Source organism: Protopterus annectens, chromosome 11.part0, assembly GCF_019279795.1.
Source record: "Protopterus annectens isolate FY-2018-M chromosome 11.part0, PAN1.0, whole genome shotgun sequence".
Taxonomy (NCBI): domain Eukaryota; kingdom Metazoa; phylum Chordata; order Ceratodontiformes; family Protopteridae; genus Protopterus; species Protopterus annectens.
Window position 1 is genome coordinate 811,582,814 of NC_056745.1, and position 13,649 is coordinate 811,596,462.

Here is a 13,649-nt window from a genome sequence, read left to right on the forward strand (position 1 = left end):
ACCCCTGGGATATCTCCTGTGTCCCTGCTAGACAGAGGCACACTAGCCTAAACGTACATGGGCTATTTTGTGTGACCTACTATTCACACACACACAGTGTAGTAATCTGACAGGGTTGCGAATGCCAAACACACTCTGGCTAGGCTTGTACATGCCCTAGGGCAGAAAGCCTAGTATCGACCTCTGAACCTATGCTAATGTTCAGGATGCACGATGTTTATTGCTGATATTGTTTGCAGGTCTTTATCGTCTTTGCTTTACCAGTTTCTATGAACAACTTCGGTATCTGCAAAACATATTTGATTATGACAGGGTTCCACTATGTTATAGATGTGTCTGTTGTCATATAACTGTGTGCACAGGGCAGATTGCTGGATAGTGACAGGTTCCTGGGTTAACACATGCAACTGCCAGATATGCGTGGCCCACTGCTGTACTCAGACATGGCCTAAGTGTGTGAGCATGCCCAGTTCAGGCTTTCCGTGTTTTGTTGCCTGACATTTGTCTCATTTATTCAAGTGTGTGAGCATGCCCAGTGTGACCTTTCAGTATGTTTCTATCTGAGGTCCACTACATTTGTTGATGTGTGTGAACATGACCAATATTAACATTTATACTGTGTGTGTTGGAAGTCAGGTTCTGTACTTACTGCAGGACTCACCTTTGTGTCATAACTCGACAGAGATTATGCTGTGCCTGCAGGGTTTCCATGAGATACTTTGTGTAGACTTATCAACATTCCTTCATACAGGCTGACCACTGCAATACTGTCATGGTTTAGTGGTTCAGTACTTTGACTATAGTGCACAGTATCCTGGGTTTGAGGCCCATCACTGCTTTATATTTTCATACCGAGCAGACCAGACTGCTTAAGGGCCAGTTAAGTAAATATGAGCATGTTGGCATTTGTTCAGCTATGCCCTACTTAGACCAGGCTTGTCCGACATGGCTCAATATTCAACAACATTGCTGGATGTTGCCCAATATTACTCAGCATTGACCACAGTTGTGCTAGTTGGTGTGTGCGATTTTGTTTGCATATACTACATGGTGGTAAATGCTGTTTAGCACTGCTTTATATTGCTTAACACATGGCAATCATGCCTTAGGTGGTGCTGCAGGGCTGCCTATGTCGGATGCACATACTACACTCCCTGTACATGTTTGAAAGCAGGTAGTGTCAACTTAGGCATCCCTTTTACTATATGTGTGAGTCAGAGAGAGGTATAATTTCCAGAGTTCCTACTGAGCCAGTGTATGTGTTATGCTTTGCCTCTTTGCCAAGGCCAAAGCATACTGGGCATGCCTCCTTCTGCCTGCTGGGGCAGGGCCAGGTTGTTCCTCCTCCGAGTCATGCTCTGCCTGTGATGGCCTTGGCAATGGTGGGGGGCTGTTTGGCCCAGGCTTATGCTGGTCCTGCTGCAGCTGTTTTCACAGGATCATATTATGTAGCATAGCACATACCATGACAATTTGGGTACATGTAGTTGGTGAGTACTGCAAGGCTCCACCAGATGTGTCCAGGCACCGGAACCGTGACTTGAGCAGCCCAAACACATGGTCTATTACATTACATGTTTGTGCGTGTGCCTCATTATGGAGTTCCTGTTCCAGTGTGTGTGCATTTCTGGTGAGTGTCATCAGCCACGGCTCCAGTGCATAACCAGCATCCCCCACTAGGTGACCACGTGGAATGTCCCCATTGGCAAATGTCTGGTACAACTGTGTCAGATGCCAGATATGAGAATCATGGTAGCTTCCAGGGCAGCCTGCACACACATTCAGTATTATGCCCTGGGCATCACACATGACCTGGCAGTTGATGGAGGGGAAGCCCTTGTGGTTGAAGTAGACCCCACCCCGCTCGCCGGCTGGTGCTTTGATGCATATGTGCATGCAGTCTATTGCACCCACTACCTCAGAGTATTCCGCTATTTGCTGGAAGAAATGCATATTTCTGGCCAATACCTCATGGGAATTGGGGAAATATACATGATCACCGACATGTGCTGTCATGGCATCCAGGAACTGGTGCAGTACCCTGGATGCTGATGCCTGTGATATCCCCATCATATTACCAGTTGGTCTCTGGAAGAGACCTGTTGCTAATATTCTTAGGCCAACACATACCTTGGTTTCCACTGGGATGGGTTCCCCTCTGTTGGTTTTGTGTGTGAGGTGTGGCCTACACAGCTCAACAGTCTGCTGCAGGAGGTCTCTGTCCACTCTATAGCACTCCACTATCTCCAGCTCATGTAGCCCCTGGTAGGTTACCCTGGGCCTGTACACTCTTCTCCGTCTCCTCACTCTCACTGTGGGTTGTCCAGCAGCATTTCCATTGTCACCACCCTCAGCATATTGCATATGTCTCCTTATAACAGCAATGGCAGCCCCTAACATTTCTTTGTCAGTTTTCACTTCTATTAGCTTACTGCAGTGTCTGTTGTGAGAAACATGATGGACTGTTGTTTGCAGAGTTTTAAGTGCTAGGCTGGGCTGGGCTAGTGTACTGCCTGTGTAATTGCCTGATTCTGATTGTTTTCACCTGCTAGCTCTGCTAGTACTCCCTGGTAGCTTCCTACTATTTGTTGTGCTTCCTTTTTCCTTTCTGTTTCCTCAGGGGAGAGCGCTGCGCATACAAGCGCAAACACGCACACACCAGCTAAAACGCACGCACGCATGCTTACATGGACTAAAACTTGCTTATTCGGGTTAAAACATGCACACACCAGCGCAAACGCACTTACAACTCTTTAATCAGCCTTATACATGCTTACTCCAACTTAAACGCGTGCAGTCATGCTTACACGCCGCACACTCTGTCTTACTCGGGCTTACAGGCACGCACACGTGCATACCCGTTCAGCAAGAATCTTTGGTGTTATCCACGGCAAACACCTTCCATTTCTTGCCTTTCCCTAGCCTACCTGTTGACACACCTCTTTCCATGATGTGTAAATGACAGCTGACACATGCCACTCTGCTCCAATGAGCTTCACTTCTTTCATACATACCCCCTCGTGATGTCAACTATCTTATACTTTGTTACTCCCCTTATCCTACTCCTACACTCCACTGACTGTGCTCATTTGCTATGTAAACTTGCGATTCACTATCCTAACCCTCATTTACACAGGATTGCCTACTAATGCTTGGTTACATCTCTTAGACTGAGCTTCCCACCTTAGCAACCTCTACTCGGTGGCCATGTTGTCTTCATCCTGCCATTCCCTTGCATTGTACATTAACAATTTAAATAAGATCCACATTTGCGGGTTTTAATTTTTAGTTTTCTGGGTTTTAGAGCACAGCCCATTTGCGCGGCGCTGCGCTACTCTTAAACATCGGAAATCTGAGAAAAAAAATAATAATTTTTTTTTCATGTTGCATCAGGAAACATTTCCAATGGCCATATATTTGGCCATTGGCATGCTTCCTGCACTGGATGCAACCTTTATTTGGAGCTGTCATGTCTCCGTTTTGCTATTTGCAGAACGGTACTCAGTTGTCAACTGAGTACATTTCTGCAAATAACACTGCTCTTACTCGGACAGGTTCAGGTTTCCTGAATTGCAAATCTATCTCATTTGCATGCATTTCGCATGCAATTTAGGTAATTTGCATATCCCAGCCCTGTCCATGTAAGAGTCGTTTTAGGAGCTCTCTTGCACGCCCCTGTAGGCTGTTCCTGGATCGCTCATTGGACATGATGGCTGCATGGAGTCTTACTCTACTCTTAGACTCTGTGCAAGTCATTGTGAATCCGGCCCAAGGGCTTTGCATGTTTACATATTTCTGTCTGTTTTTCTGTTATTTTAAAAGAAATTGTGCATTGTGTCTCAGATCAACACTTGCCATATGAATGATGAAGCTACTTTGTCTGTTATTACTTGTCTTTTTGCCAGTAATTTTATTCCTGTAGTGACATCTAGTCATAACTATTAAAACTCATACAGTACTGAATGCATTTTTTTAGATGTGCTCTATATCATACCTGCAAAACGGGATTAAAAGGTTATAGAATTAGGCTTTGATTTTATGGCAAACTGAAGTTTGTATTTAACTGGAGCTGTCCTTTAACCCAGCCTAGCTGTATTAATGATAGTTAAAGCTTTGTGATCTTTCTTTAAATAGACAACATGTTGGCACAGTTAAAAATCAATGCAGCCTTTATTAATCATAAGGCTTTGGACAGCCTGGTCCTTCATTAGATTAGCTGTGCAAGGATATTGCACCTTGTATACACGTTCTTCTAATTAAATGTATGATTAAGCTCAAAATTAAATGTCATGGAATCTAATTAATCTTAGTGAATGGCGAAAATAATTCAGAGAGTTTGATTGGTGTAAACACTCAGTCTAGTGGGTAGTTGTATCTAACTGCTGCCCACAACATCAGCTCCATAACTACAAACCAAATGACAGTAATAAATGAACTACTGAAAAAAAATCATGAAATCCTTGTAAGTAAATAACAAAGTTGTGACAAAAGCCAGCATTGTACACATATTAAATATGTTCAGATGAATGGGAACTTCGCTCTTATTCTATATTTTCCTAACAATTAAAACATTTTATGCAGCTACAATGAGCCAGTTATGGTTTTGTTTAGTTGCTTTATATTAGATCATTTTGCTTTCTACATTACTGCATAAGTAAGCTCTCTAAAATCTGAATGACCTTTGTAAACAGTATAAATCTGTGAGATGTTTAATTAGTAGCTCTGTATGTTTATAGTCATTTAAATGTAGCCTGTTATTGCACATACTTTAAACATACTTTAAAATGTTTTTTGTGAAAATGCCAATTTACCTCCACAGTATAAGTTGCAGCAGTCACAAACACTACAACATTCACTCAGTTCCAACACTTTGTCATTCATTGCACTGTACATAAAACTCCTCTTTGCCATCGTTGCATACCAAGAACTGCCACTTTTGCTTCTCCATGGCAACTATCTATGTGTAAGCAACTGGGGATATGCAGAAAAAAAAGAGTGCTTATGCAAAGTGTCAACTAATTCAATCTATTTCTTTCATTTCCTTTGTTAAACAGAATGGGACTAGATGTATCTCATATATTTGTTAATCACTGTAGCTTCTGCAGCAGAAATCAAACACTGAAATGTTTTACATGTAGTAACATTATCCAGGACCGGGGAAACATCCTGTAGGGAAATGCTCAAACACAATATGTGCAGCATGCCTATTTAGTTACTTTAGGATGGTAGTCAAGACTACAAAATGCGACAGAAGTGTTGGAATAGAGCTGCGACATAAAGCAAGATACAGCATTTTAAAAGCTCCATGGAAACTAGCACTTAATTCTGTATTCCCATTAATACTCAGAGAAAGGAATTATGATCTTTAGTATATTGGAAATTAAAGTGCAGATTGGGAGGACTACATACATATATGCATGCTTGTAGGTACATACCATGTCCAAACTTGTGGTGTCTCACAGTATTATACATATTCGACATACAGCAGTCATAATAGTTTATATACATCTGTCTTTATCTATATAGCTATGGAATGAGGATACAAGGCTGAAGACCCCCCCCTTAAAAATGGTATAACCAGTTCCTTTCTTTCAGTTTCTTTTTTGATTTGTCCTGATTTTTTTGAAGTGTTTGGAGCTGCAGTACTGGTCCTGAACTTATGATATGGAGCCTTTAATACTGTATTGCTGAATTATAGAGAAAAATGTGGGGCATGGATTTTTAATGACATAGTGCTGTTCTGCCCTGACAATTCTATTTTGAGATACCTGATATTTTGGGGATGGTCTCCATTGAAACTATGGTATGCTTCATTGCACTTTGCAGTAGCAGCCATTGCATTTAAACCATTCCAGAAAGCATAATTTGGCAATGTTGTTTTTTTCTCCTTGGAGCTGTCACATTCTGCTTTGTATTCCATCAGTATTTTTACTGCTCTGATATGGATAATCTAAAGTTAGGTAGTGACATTACCAACAACGAAGACTGTTTTGTTTGGATAACTTGACTCAGTGGGCAAAGAGCAATGATATGGTTATAAATACAGACAAAACCAAACTTATGCAGTATGAGAACCAAATATATCATACAGTACAAGTTAGGTAACAAGAATATTGAAACAACAGCAATCATTAAAATAATTGAATATTCTTGCCAACAGTGACATACATTTTAAGGAGCACATAGGTTTGAAGGTAAGTACTAGGCTAGCTGCCCTTGTGGGTCATTTTAAGCCTAGCCAGTTTCCCACAAAAGTGAGAATCAAACATTATACCCTGTGTCTGTGAGGTAGACACTGTAACCATTATGCCAATCCCCAAAGGAATACTATAAAACCACAGGATATATTATGAAATCATTTAAGGCCAGAGATAGTGAGGTAATGAAGACTCTGCTTAATCACTATCACCCAAACATCTATTTGGAAATATTCTTTGGAGACCATAGCATAAACATTTATCATCAAAAGTTTAGGCTGCATAGAGATAATGTAAACAACAAATTCATGGTCTAGCTGGATTTCAGTATAAGGACAGAGTCAGTCAGTTAAATGTATATTCATTAGACTAGAGACAAAGACATGCTCTGGGATACAGCAAACTTCCATGCAAGAATAGCTTATTCTTGTACAGAAGGGACCATTCCCATGCAGCATGATAGCACATCATGCATATTCATGAAGGCATGCTGCCGTGCTGTAAAACTGACACAGTTCTGTGCAAGAGTGCAGGGGGGGGTGTCTGAGAGCAGTGCTCTTACAATACACATGCTCCCTGCACACCAGAATTGCCGTACGGCAATTTAAATCGAGTGAGAATGCTCATAACACCCCCAACCCATCAGGGTAAGAAATCTGGACAAAGCCATAAGGGACAATCGTCCCTACAAAGCCAGAAAGTTGATAGAATAACAGGTTTAGCATAAGCATGAATTTTTGGCAGGGTATGAAGCCCATAGCACATACCTCCCAACCCATCAGAGTATGGAATCTGGACAAAGCCATAAGAGACAATCATCCCTACAAAGCCAGAAAGTTGATAGAATAACAGGTCCAGCATTAACATGGATATTTTGAAGGGTACGAAGTAAAATATGCAACAATTACATTTTTTTTCACATATGTAATACAGTTTATGTGTAGCTGTACGGGTGTGCCCGTTGCTTAGCTACGTTTAGCTCAGCTGAAATGGCAGGATAAGTTAAAAAGCAATGGACATCAAGCATAAACATGAGTGCAGTAGTGTCATGGTTAGAATGTATGCCTTGCATGTAGCCATTCATGGTTTGAGCCTCACCAGTACTGTTTCCATTTTGCATGTGTAAACATTACAATTTTAATTTATCTGTATATTTATGTAGGAAGTAACTTATATTTCTCAACCAAAGTAATGTATTAGGCACAGATATGAGGTGTCAGTGTAATAAAGTAGTGAAACCCCCATATAAACACAAGTACCCCATACAGTATAGTCACACAAGAATAAATGTAATTACAGCACATTGGAGGATGTTAGGGCAGGTAAATAAATCAATATTATGTAATGAATGATGAATCAATCCCATACAGGTGGTAGTCCAAGAAAGTAAAACATAAGCAATGCTAAGCATTGCACAGCTATGCTGACCGGGTGTAAGCACTGTGTACATATGAATACTAAGCAATGAGTAGCCCAGCTAAGTTGATTTGCCCATTGGTAAGCAGTACTGAAACCGTCCCTTTAAGCATTGCCAACCTTAGCTAAGCAGATTTGCTCATAGCTTAGCTTAGCTCAGCATTTTTAAAACCGTCCAATCACAGCAAAGGGCAGGAATTGGCCGTATTTAAACCCTGCAGGTGGGAATACAGCTCATAACTGGTTGTAGCTCTCCACTGTTGGCAGTATGGCAAGTGTTGGGGAGGGCATGCACTTTTGGGCACAGTGCTGGGGCATACAGGAGTCCAAGGTTATAGTAGGACTCCTGGTAAAAAACTTGATGTGATTCTGCTGCAGGACCAGTACCAGGGCTCCCAATATAAAGCAGAAGCCTGGGAAAGTCTCACCTGTGATCTCACCAGTGCCACTGTTATCCCTCAGATTGGTGAGCAGGTCTGGCACCACTATGTCGACTTGAAACAGAGGACGAGGGAGCTCTTGGAACAGTGGGTCCAAGAAGCAAGAGAGAGGGGAGATGTCCCAGCAGTGTGTAAGTATTCATAGAAATAAATGTTTACCAAAGTCCAGCCCATGTATGTGATGGATAGGTATGCATAAATGTTTCTCTATTTTCATTAAAGCTCCAGTTGAGCAGGCTGTGAACCAGGAAGCCAATGCCAGTAGGTTGCAAAGGCTGTGTCGCGAGGCTGGTGAGTAACAATCCTGCTTGTCGTAGTCATACCAAATAAATATAAAGGAGTAAAATGCCACCTGACAGTAAAAAAATGTGTATGGTTTGTACTGAATAAACCAGACAATATGACAGTAATAGTCCCATATAGGTCATGTTTAAATAAAAGTGTAACTGCCTGGCAATAAAGTCCTAAATCCTGGACTGGTTGTGTTTACTCTGGTATTGTATGGCATGAAATGTTGCATTCAGCAAGATCTGATATCTGAATAGTAATGTTGTGTTAACCACTGTTTCCAACACTGTGCTACATAAAAATATGTCTACAATATTTGTATAAGAATGTTGTAATTACAGGGTCAGATTGTACAACCAAGAGAGACTTAGATAGAAAACAATGAAAGATGCGACAGCAGTTTTGCAGTAGCTCACTCTGATGATATACAAATTGTTGTATTTTTAGCAGACACAGCCATGGTTTGAATCCCAGGAGTGGTAGTAAGCTGTATGCATAATTTAACTAGGATTTTTGGAATATGTGTAGAAACAGTCAGATAGTGTTAACAAACATTCCCCCCACATGTCTTCCAGGTAAGGGAACTATAACTGCCTGCCAATAAAGGTCTAAATCCTGGACTGGTTGTGTTTACTCTGGTATTGTATAACCTGACAAGTTGCATTCACCAAGATCTGATTATCTGAATAGTAATGCTGTGTTAACCACTGTTTCCCACACTGTGCTACATAAAAAACATGTCTAGGCATGCCTGTATAAGAATGTTTTAATTACAAGGTCAGATTGTACAACCAAGAGAGACTTAGACAGAAAACACGAAAAAAAAGAGCACCAGTGCTTTAATAGCTCATTCAGATGAAACCCAGATGGTTGAACATTAAGCAGACACAGCCATGGTTCAAATCCCAGGAATGGTAGTTAGCTGTATGCATAATTTTAACTAGGATTTTGGGGATATCTGTAGAAACAGTCAGGTAGTGTTAACAAACATTCCCCCCACAGGTCCTCCAGGTAAGATAAGTAGAAAGTAGCAATAAGATGGTTGGATTATACACTGTGTACAAACATACCACTGGCCAAACCAAGGCCATAGGGTATTGTAATAATACCTGTAGAGTAATGATTAGAGCAATGAACATTAAAGTTGTGAGTACTGCAAGGATATACAAGTTATTAATTGACATCTCTCTCTCTTCCCCCCACCATATCTGCAACAATAATCTAAACACACAAATCAATGGGTTGGGACATATGTCCTATTGTTCAACAAATATTGAAATATGTTTCTATTAATGTTCCATGTTGAAATACTATCATTGGTGGCCTGTTGCTATCAATGTAACCTGCATGCCATTGTAATGCCCACTGTGGTTCCATATATGCATGTGTTCTGTTTGCCATGCAACTGTTCCAAATCTGTTGTTCTGGGTTAATGGGAATATCTATGCATGTTGTTTTAACTAATCCTGGATTGCATTGACTATTACTAACCCACATATGTTCTAAAACTGCAACACCATAGCCAGTTTGGGAAAGCCGGTCCCAGCGGACCCACCACTCCCACCTCATATGGCCATGGGACTGGGCCCTAGCACATCTGGGACCCACCCCAAGACCTCCTCATCAACTGGTCCTGCACCACCTTCAGGTGGAACTGCCTCAGGGGATGGGGCTTGCCCCCCTTGGATCAGGCATGGAAGGGATACCATTACCCAAAGTCAGGTCCAGGGATTGGTGCATAGTGAGCTCTGAAAGGTGTTTGAAGATCTGCTGCAGCAGCTTGAGGGCCGCATGGCACAATTAGAGGTTCAGCTTACCCCTCCTGCTCAGCCCCCAGACAGTCACCTTCAGGGCATGAAGGTTTAGTGGTGACTGCCCATGGGTGGTGACCTCAGTTCCATTGTTTCCATTTTGGGGCTCATGGGCTTCCGATTTCCAAACACCCCTCCCCGCCCAAGGTGTTTACTTCTCACGTGTCATATACCACCCCTGTATGCTGTCTTGTTTGCTTGTCTGTCTTCCTACCCAAACTATCTCCCCAAATATAGCTACTACCCTTCCCCAACATCCCACTCTCATGTTAAAAAAAAGGCAATCTGTTCCCCCAAAAAAAAGTTCCCCCATACATAGCTGTCCATTTTGCACATGTGTCCACTGGACACATGTAATCTGATCTAATTGGTTTCACAAGACATTATTGTTGTCCTCACCCCTCTCTCAGGGGGTTGAGTGTCCAAATATACCTCCAAATTCAGTATATATGCACAGTTGTTGGTGTAGAAGAAATGGACAGCTATAGACCTTCCCTACACCCTTCCTGCAAATCCCTAGCAACTTTCGCTATTGTCTTTACCTCTGCATGCCCCCCTTTTTCACCACTTTTCTATCACCCCTTTTTTCTTTTCTTTTATATAAATTAGCATGGGGATCAGCAGGAGTAAGCTCTTTTAAGCACTAGTAAGCAGGGTTAAGCCTGTTTGCATGGTGCTAAGCAATGCCTACACAGATTAAGCACTTTTAAGGCTAACTGTCTGTAAGCATATTTAACCAGATGTTAGCATTGCCTACCACCACACAAACCCACTCACAACTCCTTAAAAGTGCCTTATTCACTCTGTATCCAACAGCCCTTGTTCTGCCCAGCAACAAAACAATCAGTCCTTGAACGTCTTGAACCCAGAACCCTGCATACCATTGCCACAACAATTTACCACTAAAACATCAGAGCTGTAGGCATGTCTAATGTTTTTTCAAACATATCATGGAGCACAGTCATTAAACAGTAGGGAAAATGTATTTATATATGTATATGTATATATATATATATATATATATATATATATATATATATATATATATATATATATATATATGTGTGTGTGTGTGTGTGTGTGTGTGTGTGTGTGTGTGTGTGTAGAGCATTTGGACATTGGATCCAAACTCTGAACCTCTCACTGTAACAAATCTGACAAAAGGCTGTGTAAATAGGGTTGAAGGGGCCCAAACTAGGGACCTCTTGTAATTATTGCCCTTATCCCTTCCTCCACAGCTGAACTGTTCTGCCTTGCAACAAAATAATAAGGCCTGCCAAGTCCTGGACCCAGAGCCTTGTAAACTATGATCAAAGCAATGTACCATTACACCATCTGAGCCCTACAAAACAGTGATGACATCCCAAACATATCAAGTAGTACAGTCATTCAACAGCAGGGAAAAGAGTCTGTGGAATCAGCCAGGTAGTCTATATATGCATGTATATATCTATGGAGATGCATATATGTGGACAAATATATACATGATGCACACACACACACACACACACACACACACACACACACACACACACACACACACACACACACACACACACACACACACACACATATATATATATAGAGAGAGAGAGAGAGACATCCACATTTATATCCACATATATACATACATACATATACATAGAAAGGTTAATAAATACATACATACATATATATATATATATATATATATATATATATATATATATATATATATATGTTTAGATTCCTATTACAAGAACGAAGGTTCACTACTTCGAACTTGTAATAGGAAGTCTCACTTCTGCAAAAGTTCACTTTAACGAAAGTGAACTTTTGCATAAGTGCACTTCACTGAAAACACCGCAACACAGTGGAGGACACAAAAAACAAGCTATGTCCTCCACTATGGTGCGATAGTCACAGACCTTAGGGTTAGGGCACAGGTTAGGGTAAGAGGATAGTTAGTAAAGCTATCCCCATGCCCTAACCCTAAGGTTCGTGACTATCGCACCATAGTGGAGGACATTGCTATGTCCTTCACTGCGCTGCAGTCATCACGGACCTTAGAGTTAGGGCACGGGTCATGCTAAGGGTGACCCGTGCCCTAACCCTATGGTCCGTGAGTACTGCACAGAAGTTCAGTACAACACCCGTTCGTTGTACTGAACTTCGCGTAAGTGCACTTTCGATTAAGTGCACTTTTGCTGCAGTGAGCATTCCATGCACTATTTTGAATTAGTGAAAATTCGATCTAGTGTATGAAACCCATATATATATATATATATATATATATATATATATATATAGATATGTATTTATATATGTATTTTTCTAAATATATTGTATACATAAATATACAGAAATATATGACAGCTACAAAGACATGCAATTAGCGGTCAGCTGCTGCACACTGGAATTCTAAATTTGTAAACTCACTCACTGTAAGTATTCCTTAAAATGGGGAACAATGACATCTGTGCTGTAACAGAGACCTGGATAACGGCAGCAGGAAGCACCCCTGCAGTACCACCTATAATTAATTCCACAACTTTTGGCTGCAGAACATGGACAGAAGCTCCAAAGGTGGTGGTATTTTCATATTCATAAAGTATGCACACAACTCCAGAGTGGTAGACCAACATCATGCACTACAGATCCTGCAGGCATAGCTGACATTAGGTAAGACAGTGGCTCAGGTTGTAGTCTGCAATAGGTCCTCTTACATGTCCCAAGACTCACACTCCATGTCCATAAACACCCTGGAGAATATTAGTGTCCAGCCTAACATTATCATACTTGTTGACTTCAACTACCCCACCATTAAGTGGGAAAGCTACTCATGCACCAATGCACATGCCCATCACATTGACCTGGTCCTTCCTAACATGGGCGACTGTTGCTCTACACCAATAGTCAACACCTCACATGTTATATCTGAACACAAAGTAATCACCTTTGGAAATCCACAGTCATCCTAACCCAGCTGCATAGGTAGCCACCATGAAAAGCCTTTCCAAAGCTAAGTTTGGCCTCATAAAAGCAGAGGTGGCTAACTTCATGTCAGACATTCAAATGGGGACTAGTTGCAGCTGAATCAAACAACAATGCACTATGAACACGTACACAAGTGTATGAATACCACCTTACCCAATACAACCAGAAACCTCACCTCCAAAAAAAGGGACTTGATCTGGTGGTCCCCTGTCATAAAGGAACTGTACAACAGAAGGAGGGAACCGATAAGTTATAAGGTGAAGTCCCAAGGCAGGAAATAAATCCATATCAGCCTCAATGAATAGTTGAGATCCCTCATCTAATGCTACAAAGTTAGCTGTGAGAACAGACTTGGAGCACATAGTAAAGACAGCCACAAGGCCTCATACAGTTATGTAAAGAATCTCCATGGCAATACCAACATTTTTTTCTGAGCTACTAGACAATGGTACCTTCCAAACTGAGCCAACAAATAATGCCAATATACTGCCTGGCATCTTGAGTGCAAACAGTACCACTCA